The sequence below is a fragment of the Falco biarmicus genome, chromosome 20 (assembly GCF_023638135.1).
Source record: "Falco biarmicus isolate bFalBia1 chromosome 20, bFalBia1.pri, whole genome shotgun sequence".
NCBI lineage: Eukaryota > Metazoa > Chordata > Aves > Falconiformes > Falconidae > Falco > Falco biarmicus.
Window position 1 is genome coordinate 5359178 of NC_079307.1, and position 13168 is coordinate 5372345.

General features: G+C 38.6%; 1 long non-coding RNA gene across 1 annotated transcript in view; it reads left to right on the forward strand.

The window, feature by feature from the left end:
• LOC130141670 (uncharacterized) overlaps positions 1 to 12995 on the forward strand; it is a 47489-nt gene extending 34494 nt beyond the window's left edge. Inside the window, exon 2 of the long non-coding RNA XR_008819134.1 lies at positions 12738 to 12995. This is a non-coding gene — a long non-coding RNA (uncharacterized LOC130141670). The remainder of the gene's footprint in view (positions 1 to 12737) is intronic.
• The last annotated feature ends 173 nt before the right edge of the window (positions 12996 to 13168 follow it).

A 13168-nucleotide genomic window follows, 5' to 3' on the forward strand; every position in this document is an offset into this window, starting at 1 on the left:
GGTAAATGCCTGATGTTGGGAACCCAAACTGCAAATTGAGGAATCCACATGTTCAGGTACTATCATTAGTAAAGTGGTGCCTTGAAAGACAATTCAAAATCTGATTAATTTTCAGAGATGTAGACTATGGCTAGTCTAAGACATCAAAAACTTGTGGAATGTCAAAAGAAAAATAAAATAAAATTCAGTGCCGAAATATGAAATGAGATACCTTCAAATTCAGCTTGAAGGCTGACACCTTCAGTGTCAGATGTCTTAATGTATTTGCCTTCTTTTTTGAGGGAGAGAATGGTAAATAGTGTTATCTTTTGCCCATGCTTAAGTTGGGACGCTTGACATAATACCTAGAAATCTCAGTGAAAGTACAGAGTCCTGTTGAGCTAAGTGCTTTTCAAATGAGATAAAAAAAATGGATTTAGATGAAAATGTCATCAACTGATGTCACAAAACCCCTTCTCTTTTTAAGAAAAAAGATGAGAAAGACTGTTGAATGTTTATCAGTTTTTTACAAAAGCACCTTTAACATTTCCTTACATTTTTTCCTCAGTTTTAAGCAGCAAATTCACCTCTACCTTTAAAATTTTGTTAATGGTTTAGCAATGGAAAGTATTTGCTAAATAAAAAAAATGGGAAGGAAGAAGAGAAATATCGAATATACCAAAAAAGTAGTGTCAGCATAAACATCTTTTGTAAATATAAACAGACACGTAGATTCATACACACATATGCACACAGTGCATTTAAGTGTATAAAATGTCTTTATGACCTCATAGGAGGAAGTGTTCTTTGCAAGAATGACAATTATCATCAATGGTTGATTAACAAGTGTCGACCTGACAAAGAGCTATCAGCAAATATAAACATACGCCCTAGAAAGCATAGGAAGCCTTTATGGAAATGTACTATTAAGCTAATAGCTCCTTACAGCATTGAAGCTTGATGTTCTACTTCTACATGACTTTTTTAATCAAAGAATGTCAGAGAGAACAATAGTTCAATAGACTTTCATATCTGACCATGAAGAGTAAAACACACTCTTCAAACTGTGACTGACCAGTTGTAACACCCATGAGACAAGGACAACTTTGAAAAAGCTGCGAGTTACTTACAGGGAGGATTTTTGACATCAGAGACCCCAGAAACATAGCGGAGAATTACTTTCCTTTAACATGCTTACAGCTAAAGCATTGGCTTCCATTCAACTAATAGAAATGTTAGTGCTTAGAGCCTGCGTGCCTTGCATTCTTGCAGTAATACAATTCTGTATTAAAATCTATTCCAGTTGCTTGATTTATGAAAATTGTTAAAGTGTGCTGCTTTCGTACCAAGCTTATAGGATGATGGGGGGGTGGGGGGGTGGGTAAGAAAAAGGAAAATAAATTTTTAAAGAGAAAGCAAGAGAAAGCGAGAGAGCATGCTGTTGTCCCTATTGAATATGTGAAGCTTTAGTCCTTATAAAAGTTGCCTGTATCCAAAACGTGACAATTTTATTTCAGAAGGTGACGATGTTTTAAGAATTTGTTGCAACTTGTGGACAGAGTCGCGGTTGATTTGGTCTCCAGCATTCCTTGGATTTTGTAATATGTCAATACATCATGTTAATGCAAGTTTTTAAAAAAGGGGGAGAGAAAGCAAAAGCTCCCTTCCTTTTTAAGTATGAGTAATCTATCCAAATCCTACTGAGACACACAAAGGAATGCCGGCAATTTTCCCTTTCATAAAATGCGGACTTTCTTTAAATACTTCCTCCCTACATTTTCAAAGCACAGTTGTATGAAATGAAGGGGAAATGACACCCTTACCCATTGAAAAGGAGATTATGTAAAACTGGTTGGAGAAGCCAGCCGTGTTAATGCAAATACAAGTATGATTTTATTCATAAGTTGCTATTGTGCTAGAAGAACATGCGTTTCCTATATGTGTCTACCTAAAACTCTGTGCAAGGAGAAAAACATTTTCTCAGGTTATATTACCCTGTTTTGCAAATAAATATGAAACCCAAAAGATCACTTTAAAAAGTGAAGGGCTTGATTTTCCATTGTGCTGAGCACTCGATTCCACTTGAAGTTAATGAGAGCAGTCAGCAGCCTCGACAATAAGACACTACAAGGATTTTGCATGCCCAAAGGTGCTGGAGACACTCCATGAGGAGCCAGGGATCAGCTCCTTTCCCACTCATGGCCTAAGTTTTCTTTGTACTGATAGTAACTGCCTGTTTTTTCTAAAGTAGCAACTGGGGACAGTCTGTACCCAGTAAGTATTTTATTAAGTCAACCCCCTAGTCTGCCTTTGCAATGGCCTATGCTACTGATTGCATCAGATGTAGTCTCTCATTCTGCCAGCTACTCAAATGCATCCTTCAGCTGGAAAAATTACAAGCAAGTCATTCCCATCACTTTCCGACATCCTCAATTTGAGTACATGCTGCATTGGCATCTTACTCCCCATTGGTGCTGTTTGAAAGATTAGCTTAGATCCTAGGCCTGAAACTGTATGATCAAAGTACAGGATCACTGCAAACTTTATTTGAGCTGTACACCAATTGAGCGATGTCTCAGGGGAAAGCAGATCAGAAAGGTTTTGATGGGACTTCAGAGTTTTGCAATGGTAACTTTTCTATCTCATAGTCTAGACTAAACTTGAAAAAATTAAAAGTAGGTACCCGAATTTGTTGTTTTTCTAGGAAACTGATTGTATCCGATAATAGTGTGCTTGAAATAAAGGAGAAGCAACGCCCTCAGCCACTGAAAAGAAGATTATGTATAACGTGGTTGGAGAAGCCAGCTACGTTAGTGCAAACAGACGTATAAACTTATTCCTGCATTACTTTTTGCTGGAAGTACGTGTTATGACATTTTATACTTGCATGTGGATAAGCAAAGTAATTACTGGTACATTTTTAAAGTAACTTTGCAGAGGAGTTGATCCTCTTTCTTCTGCTTACCACTGTTTATTCTTCTTGGCTTTCCATGGAAGCTCTTTGGTAGTGTGAGGAAGCCCGAGACCTTGGATATGTGTATTTAACGTCAGATCGGTAAATAAGGTCTAATTAATCTTCATTACATGGAGTCATTTGAAATAGATACCTATATTGAGTGCCCTTCCTGTTCAGCTCTGGTCCAGATGAGTTTCTGGCTCGCTCTGTAGGACCCTGGGGTCTTATCATACGAAAGGCTGGGCAGCATTTGATCAGGAAATGATTATACAGTCTTCCTACCCCTTCCCACTTATACATATGACAGCTGTTACCAGTCAAAACTGTCTTCTGTTTGTTAACTAAAGGTAACCTAATGGCCAGCCTAAACCAAAAATTCTGTTAATTTTTAGGAATCAGTACTGTTTCAAAGGAGAGGTTTGATTCCCCTAGAACACCTTTTTCTGCAATTAATTTCCTTGTTTTAAAGACAGTAGTACTAGGTCCTTTAACAGAAAAATCTACCCATTTTAAATTTTTGAGGGGTTTTGTTTTGTTGTTTGTGGGTTTTTTAAGCAATACCTCAAAAAATGTCAACAGGAGTTCATTTTTTGCAACACAGAATCACAAGTCTGAGTTAGGTTTAAAAACAGGATCTCAGAGGCAAAGTTTTTAAAGCTAAAAGAACCCCCAAAATATACTAATATATAGTTTACCAGTGTCAGTGCAAAGACCTTCAGAGCCTGGCTTCACAAGTTGCAGGCCATTTGAAGATGTTTGCCAGGGAAAACCCTGCATCACTCAGATACCTGAAGGCCTCAGCAAGTGACAGAATATATGGGTAAAGCAGGAAAAAAAGCAAAACCAACACTGTGATCGAAGGTCTGGCTTTTTGGAGACGCGTAGGACTTCATAAATCACTACACAGTGGAAACACCGATTTCCAAGCGTTCAATTACTTTGCTTTTTAGATCAATTTCCACTGGACATAAGCGCATTAGATTGTTGTCCACAATCTTTATCCGAAGGGTCATATTTCCAAGTGTTTATCTTGTGCTCAGACTGTAACGTGACATGCATCCAACACCCAAAAAAAGGTGGTGTGGGGATAAGCTTACTAAGTTTAGCTATTTGCTCTATTTACTATTTTGACAGAATCGAGGAAAGAAACTTCCTTTCCTCCTCCCACCCAGTTTATTCTTTAATCTATCAAAAGAATTATTAAATCTTTTAAAAGATCAAACACTCAGATTCTTCACAAAGGTTGTCACAATGAATTCATTTGCAGAGCTTTCATCCCTTCTTCCCCACTGTGCTGAAATAATGTTGACTATTTTTCGCTGTCTCTCTTGCTCGCTGTAAAGATCCAGTTGCAAAGGTTGTTGCAAGGACTCAATCTCCCACTCTTTTCCCACCTGGCACCAATAATTTCTAGAAATTAAAAATGCAGGTGTTGATACCTTACTGTTTCTATGTTGTCCAAAAATGATCTCATAAAAGAAGTCTTTCAAAAGGTGGTTTATGATACTGCAGAGCAGAGAAAAAAGAACAGCAGCAGTGAGGGTGATGCCCAGAAGTTCCATTCTGTAAGAGTGCTATTTCTGTTTTAAGAGGGCAGATCTTTTTTGGTAGTCTGACTAGTACCAAGCAACACTACATAGAATACGAAATTCCTTTGGCTTGATCAGAAGATATTGAAACTAACAAAAACTAACACACCGCAGAATTAACACATGCGGAGATTAAATCAAAAAACTATGTAATCCTACTCAGTTTCTTATAGAACCAGAGAGTCTTTCCCCCCAGAACTTGTAAAACCAAGAAATAATGTTTTATATGCAGGATGTTCATTACCTGAAAGACTGGTTTTCCTCAAATGAGAGGGATTTTTAAATAAACTACTTATGCTCTATGAAAACCAAACCAAATAATCTTGGTTTTCAAAATTCTTCCTGAGTTTTGCCACACATCAAATGAATCCTATTAGAGCAGCAAAGTATTTTTTTAATTAATTGTTTTGCCTTTTAGTGGGATGTGGAGTTGCAGTGGGAGTAAATCCAGAAGAGTTGCGTATCCATTTTGCCAGGTCTACCGCCAGATGGGTCACATTGCCCTCATGATATTGCATGTGCACTAGGACTAAGAGCAGCCAGGATGATCACAGTAAGAGGAGCAGAGGAGGAATGCAGGAGAGTGTGATGCTGGTGATAAAGGAGAGGTACAGATTGTTTAGTCTTTCACATCATAAATCCACCTCTTACTGATTACAAAACACAGTTTTTAAAGGGCTCAAGGAAGGGATAATTCTGTTTTGAAAACCCTGCTCTTAGATCAAAGAGCATCAACTCTCTCTTCAGGCTGAGTCCTAAACTTCTTGTATGACATAGGGAGCTATCTTGAGACCACATTCGGGACCGCAGTGTTATCTGGAATAACTGAAGAGGCAGAGAAAAACACATAACGTAATGGAGAATGAATAGAATAATGCCATTAGAAAATGGGGTTCTCTCATTGTCATAAGTATCCAGCTCCCATCAGTTCCTCTCTGACTACCAGCTCCCCAGCTGTTAAAAGAGAGAAATAACCAACACATATGATTTCAGTTCTTAAGTTTTCACAGATTTAAAGTCATCCATGTTCTGGTTTCTCTGAGGTAAGATGTTTTCACAATCCCATCACAGAGGATGATCTAGAGTCTCAAAAAATAAGCATTCCAAAATAATGCACACCTCCAAAATCTAATTGAATAAAACAGGACACCACCTCCACCCCCTGGCTGAATGAGAAAACAGGACCTTGTAAATTTGAGATGGAGTTGTTTTGCGCTTGCTGGAGCTAATGGTAAAGTGTACAAGCCCATTGCATTCCCAAAAGTACTCAAAGCTTTTGAGGAAAACCAGCTCCATTTCCAGATAAAGAATGCAGCAAGGTGAGGAGATTCAAATATCCATCACATTTGGTATAGGCAAGAAGAAGGGGATCCAGTCCCAGAAGTTTTGAAGCAGCTGGCTTTCACAAGGCTTTGGCTCATACTTGCAGTTAATTGCATAATCTCCCCTCCAAACAAACTCTGACATATTTTGCTTCAGTTTTTTTCAAAATAGACATTGCTTCCTTAGGCATCATATAGGGTTTTTTTTTCTTACCCGTGAGCAAATTTAACTATGCCTGCTCAGTAGACCAAAGTATTAGGAATTCCACATTACCACCAAGTCAGGGTTAAGTGCAGCACCATAATGAAAAATGTATCATATCTGACCTGTGCATTAATTGAGTTTCCCTGCATGGTGAACTTTTCATCTTTATAAACACAGATGTGAAACCTTTTGAACGGCTTTATGATACAACAGGAGTTCTATAGATCTTCCCTTTCCCCCAAATTACAGAAGAGTTCCAGTCTTCACAGGTAATGATCACTTGTCTAAGAATTTACCCATTTTGTGTAATTTAATACAGTCAAAGTCTTGCTATAGACTTCTAGAAGATAGCTAAATAAAAACCCAAGAAAAGAAATAACCTTATTGTCTAGTAAGCACTCTAGGTTCACCAACAAGTTTTTCCATTACTGGTTTTATTATTGTTAAATTTCATAGAGCCATTCCACATGGGTCTTGATTTCATGTGTGTCTGCACCCAGAAAACATTGATTATATCAGAACTGCAGGCTTTGTTTTCTAAAAGGTTAATTTGCTCAAGGACTACACAATGGGTGGGCACTGGAGAAATGCGAGCAAGTATGCTTTCTACTGTACCTCTGTGGAGAGATTAAGGTTCAAGCTCATTTGTTCCTAAATCTTTCTTGACAACAGCTCTGTTGACAGTGAAGAACAGAGTTGTTCTGCTCTGGATGAGAGTCAACAGCTTGTACCAAAACCTGGAGTCACAGAAACACTTCTTAAGAGTCAATCTTGTTTAGCTGGTTAGAGAAATAAGGTCTAAGTCAACTTATTCTGTCAAAATTTAGAATATAACAGTTCAGTTTTTAATTCTTTACTGATTTTTCTGAGACACAGTGCAGAGGGATCATAAAAATCAACAAGATGATAATTCAGCTCACAGACAGACCTGTCACTGACCAAATGTTGAAAGCTGAACTTGTTCCCACCTCTCACTCTTTTGCCCAAACTCCAGGTCTCCGCTTTCCCTGTCCCATGGTTGGATCTGCCTGTGTTTTGGCTGCTATTGCTTTGTTATTTGCCGCTCCCAGCAGCTGTAGGCAACTATTTCCTCCATACCATCTGCCCATTCTGGATTGCTTTACTCTCATACTCTCTCACGCTGTGCATTAAAAAAGATCTCACACAAAGCTAGGATAAATTAGCATATGCAGTACCTTTACCTTTGGAGGACAGAGCAGTTCCTAGCTCTGTCCATGCAGGCTAGTTCTCTATGTCAATATCCAAAAGCTTCTGGAACCATCCTACTTTCTACAATCTTCCTTCACCTGACCATAAATAACCAGGCTTTTGCAGTCTAGTGTACTCAGAGATATCTTGAATCTGATCACCAAGGTGAACTTAATAGGTTACCACAGACACATAAGCTCAGTATTCTTACTGAGGTCCTTGACAGCCAGTGTTGTGCTGCAAAGCAGATGACAAACTGTTGTGTACCTTCCAGTCCTGTTTTGTCATCAACATGTCTGCTTCACTGGCATTCAAACCTGCATTCACCTTTCAGACCCAAAATAGCCTTTTCTTGCATTTTCACTTAAGCATGCTGAGAAAAATCCCAAAGCAATAGCTGAATTATAACATTGTGATGTCATACCAAGACATCATATTTCTATTGACTTAGCAGTACTGAGTATTGAAAGAGATAGCTGATCTAAAGTATGATGAAAATACAGCAAGAAAAAAAGATAATTGAGAAAAACATCAATGTTTCAAGGAAAAAGAAACCAACGAAACATCCTGTTTGCTTTAGACAAAGCAGCCATCAGCCTTGTTAAATATATAAAATTGCACTAGCTAGTGAAACATTTTTTGATAAAAATTCCCAAATGTTAACATCAGTTGAAATTCCTCTTGGCATGTAAGTTCCTTGATACCTTTAGAAGTTTACTTGCCTTACATGTACTGCATTTCTGCAAAGGGAAAAATTACCAGCACTGTGGTTACCAGTCAAAGATCTCCAGATGCAATCCTGTAGCTATGTACCTGCTCCAGGAAATAAGTCATACTTTTAAGGAACGATGAGAAGTTTCTCCATCCTCTGAAGCTGAGCAGAGATATCTGCCCACAGCACCGGTAAGAATCTTCATAATCTTACATATGTACCTAATACCAATGCTGGGAGCGGGAAGCATTGAAAAATGCAAAGCAGCAGAAGTCTAGGGAATTCAGAGTTCAGCTACAGTTTCACCCTAATGGAGTCACAGGCCAGAAAGAGTAGCCATGGGAATTATATATCGTGCTTAAAGATAAGCACATGCTGAAACATTTCCAGGATTTGGACCCTAATATAAAGCAACTGCAGGCACCCAGCAAACTGAATGCTATGCTATAGAACTGTAATGTCAGGTTACAATTCCTATCCATTTAAGGGCTGGTTCCAATTTTGCTGCATTAATTTTAGCTTCCCCCCCCCCCTTTTTTTTTTTTTTTGCTTTCTAATCCTGGTGCTGTAATGAGGCTGGAATAGCATATTTATGCATTATATAATGTGTGTTGATATTTGAGGTCCCATACATCATCTAGACAGCACTATAGTTAACAAAGCAACTGCAAAAGAGGAAAGAAAGTGATGGGACTTTAAATGACTTATTTTAGTTATAAATGACTTATAAATGACCCAAATTGCGCGACAGACTCAGGAAATCATATTGTCGTTCCTAGGTTCAATCCTCAGTTCCCTTAAAACGGTGATTTTACTACTGACTTAATGAACAGTGGAATTAAGCTCAGAGCTTGCTCCGTTCTCCTTGCCAGCAGAAAAGTTATTTGTTCTATATCCCATTGCCCTTCCCACATGCAGACAGCAGCTGTAAAACTGATGCCATGAAATCCAGGCCGGTGTCCCTGCCTCCCCCACAACTCACTTCAATGGAGCCAAGATTTCACTCAACATATGGTCTAGAATTTACTCCCATAAATCATTTTGACTGTCAACTCCTTCGGCAGATTGGGTCAGACCCAGAAAAGACTTAGGGGGTCTTCAGGTACCGAAGTCTGTAACATGGATCCAAAATTGCCTTGATTAGTAGCCAGCTATTCCAGGGGGGAGCCTCAATCCCCTTTTTCTATCTGAAAGTTCCAGCATTTCGGTTCTGCAGCAAGCCAGTGTCCAGAATTGACTGAAATGGGTCTAATAAGCTCAAGATCTGTTGTAGGATCCAGACACTAGATGCATTTGTGCCGATTTCCCTGTATGAGCTAATCCTATGGTAATTGGCTAGGCTGTTGCTGCCCCCCTCCCCCCCAAAAAAAAACCCACACACAAAAAAGTTTAAGTAGATATAGCTACTCTCTTTTGGGGAAAACAAACTGCCAGAAAGGTGGGTAGTGACACCTACATTTTACACAGTGATGCAGAGGATAGAGCATTCACCCAGAAGTTCATTCTGATCTGTCCCCACCTTTAGACCTTCGAAAGGGTTTAAACAGCTCCAGAGTCTTCCAGAAAAGCCAGTCCGTGCTGTCAGTACAGCAGTGGTTTTAGGAACCAAGGAACACAGGAGCAAATTCAGGAGGAGCAGAACAAGTGGCTAGTACATGCAATGGAGAAGGAGGAGCAAATCTGGGTGCTGCTTCCTGATTTCTGGGTGTTTATTCAAGGGCTGCTGAATGTAAAATGCATAAGCTGTCCTGAATCCATGCATTTATTGTTAAGGACACTTGAAGTCAAAAGCTTACCGATTCATTTACTGGGGAATAATCATTTACCGTATTAGCTAATCTATTTATCAATATAAAGTCAATTATTATGAAGCATCAGGAATGGGTAGTAATTATGCAATGTAAACATAAAGGATGGGATCAGTAGGTAATAATATTTATTCATTATTTAAAATATTGAAAAACATTTGTAATAGCTGCATACCGCAAAGCCCACCTTAAAGAAAAAAGAACATATTACTCTTGAAATGAAGATTTTGTGACACAGGGGTATTTATCTTGGTCAATATTTTTAACTATTAAAATATTTATACTTGTGACAAATTTCTATAATGTTACCATACACATGAGCCATGTAAACTTATAAAGTACTTCTATATATCAAACAGGATAAGTTGCAGTCAGGATTCCGAGTATCCCACAGTCTACAGTTTAGATGCTCCCAAAACATACTTCAGTGAGCCCATCAAATTTAAAAGGGTACTTGACATGTATTTACAGGGATGACCAAACAAGAAGTATCTTTCTAAAGAGACAGAGAGTCAAACACCAAAATAATGTACCAGTAAACTAGGATTTTACTATGAGCTTGGTAAGAACGTCAATTATAACTGCCATTGCTCAAGTAAACAACTAGAATAAATCTAATCTGTTTGAATTATTTTTGGTTTGTTTTTTATTTATTTAATAATTTAATGTATTAGTAACCTGGAAAAGGAAGTTCCACTGTAAAGATAGTTTTGACTGTGTTGGAAAAATTATAGCAACAATAATTGCTACAGTCTCTCGGAGGACCCCGTCTTTAATGTCTGGCTAACACAGTATATAAGAAAAAAGCCTTAAGTACATATGGTAATCTCATCTTCCACTTCCACATTTGTTTATAAGAACCCAATCAACCAAGCTGAAGGGTTGCATTTTTTAAAAAACATCTGAATATGATCAGTTCACTTATTTGTTCAGTTCAATGTATGCCTTTCAAATTAGATTGCCATTTAATAGATGATTTACTTACACAATCAATATTAGAGGTTCCAAGAATTGCAATTGTCTTATTTCCAATAATTTGTAGCATCATATTGAGGTCACCTACCCCATTCCATGCTAGAATTAGCAGCTCTGCAACAGCAAGCAAATTTATTGGTCTTAACCTTTTTAAAAGTTATCTGTACTAAGAATAGCACAACATTACTGTGCACTCAATTTTTAATGGACTTATAAGAGAAGAACCTATATTGCTTCAGCACTCACATCCCTCTTTCCTTATGCTCTCTGCCAGGCATAATATATAATTATGTGATATTTTACATCTATAGTATACAAGAAAGTATTGGCACATATGGTCCTGATTTAGGTACTCAGGTTGGAAGGGTTATCTAAGCATCTTTTCCCAATAATCAATGCTCAACACCCAGAATGCCAGGACTTCCTTGTTGGCCACTTTACCAAGAAAAATAAATAAATGAAAAAAATCTTTGCAGACAGCAGCAAAACTCAGTTTTCTTCCTTCAAGATCTCCTAACCCCTAGCAGGTATTATCTCACCTATCAGACAGGGAATTGTGCATCTCCATCAAGACTAACATATTGAGGTGAGGGCACCCATTAGGGGACACCCCTTTGTTCCACAAAAGGAGCGTGATCACTGCTACCAAAGGAGAAGAAATTCAGCTTGCCTTTGTGCAATCCATCCACCCACAGCATGCAGAACAGCAGATAATAGCAGAGCATCACCAGTCGCGGTTACAAGAGTAGTGTTCTGTTCTGGTGGGTATACGCACAGCTAAATTCAGCCTCTGCTCCAAAGTTTACTATCAAAGTATCAGTAAAGGGGTAGAAAAATAAAAAAGCTGCTCACTCGGTCTTACAGATAGTTATCAGAGGTAGCAGAGAAAGAAAGGCAAGTGACATGCACCTTAAGGGTCTCAAAATTGAGTGGGTAATGGAAGTGAACCCAGGGCAAACAAGATGGTTTCAAGCTAACCTTAAAATTTAATTTGCAGGTCTTCTCCTTTTTCCCATATTCTTGATGGGTGCAGATTGGTTACTATTCTACAGACAAGTATTTACTTATTATACATGTATAAACTCGAAATCTACAGGGCTGAGAGAATTATTCCTCCTCTGTATTCTGGACATGAAGCTCTACAGGCTGGTCCGTCAGTTACTAACGCAGTTATGAAATAAGCAACTTGGAAACTTCCTAGGTCAGGTTCACGTACCGTAACATGAAGGTATGCATCAGTCTCCAAATCTGCATATACATATACTGTTGCATCTCTGGATATTCCTCCAAATGCCACATTTTTCTCTTGAAACCATCTAAGCCCTTGGATTTGGTGATGTCCCATGGCAACGAATTTCACTGATTTGCATTGGTGGGAATGCCATTTACTTTGGTCAGTTTGGGACAAATCATAACCAACTAATCCTTGAATAACGTGAGAATCTTACACTGTTGTATTGTTAGTCTTCTATTTCCCTCCTGGTTCATTTTTTTTTTTGATTGGAAATGAACCAAACTCATAGTTACTGCTACAGAGAGTGCAACGGTAGTACAGACCAGCATTTCATGCAGTGTGAAACCCGACTGAGGAGAAGCTTTGGCACATAGTTCTTAAACCCTTCTATCCTTCATTTTAAAAAGTATCAAACTTGGTAAAACCTTGAAAAAAAATATTTGCTCTTTAGCTTTACGTTCACATATAACGTCATCGCACTCCGGCAGTGATGGCTCAGCATCATCCAGAGGTAGAAAGGGGTGAATTTCACAAGAGGCAGAGAAGTCACCTCAACACATCTTTCAGATTGCTGTAGGAATTAACGAGCAGCTCCTGTTAACCCTCAAACCAAAATGTCACCACAGTAAATTTCTAGCGATATCAGAACGCACCAGGGGGCACAAAGGGATGAATCTTTTTTTTTTTTTGCCTACAAGCTTTAATTTCATTATCTTTAACTCTGTCATTCCCATTGGTCTCTCAACAGGAAAGCAAAATATGAATGAGAAGCTGAGATGCCTTGCAAACTGTGGAAGAGAAGAGACTTTTTGCCTCACTTCTCCCTCCCCTAATCCTCATCACCCTCCGGACAGGGTTTATGTGAAATGGTACCATGCGGCGGTCTTACCGAAAGACAAAGTAGCAGAAGATGGTGAAAATCACAACTCGCTCCCTCCTCCACCCCCTGAACTCACTGAAGAAGGGGAAATGGTGGGGTTAAGAAAATAAAGTTCTCTCCCAGTAATGCTGCCACATAATGAATACAGCATTATTATGCAGAAGGCCTCTTGAGACATCGGCCTAAAAAAATTCCACTGAAAATGGAAACACCTGTTGGAATATTAACTAGGACAAAGTCAAGCAAGGAGAAAGAGGATAGGTGGCCAAGAGGTTAGAAAGTCTAAAGACGAAATGTTG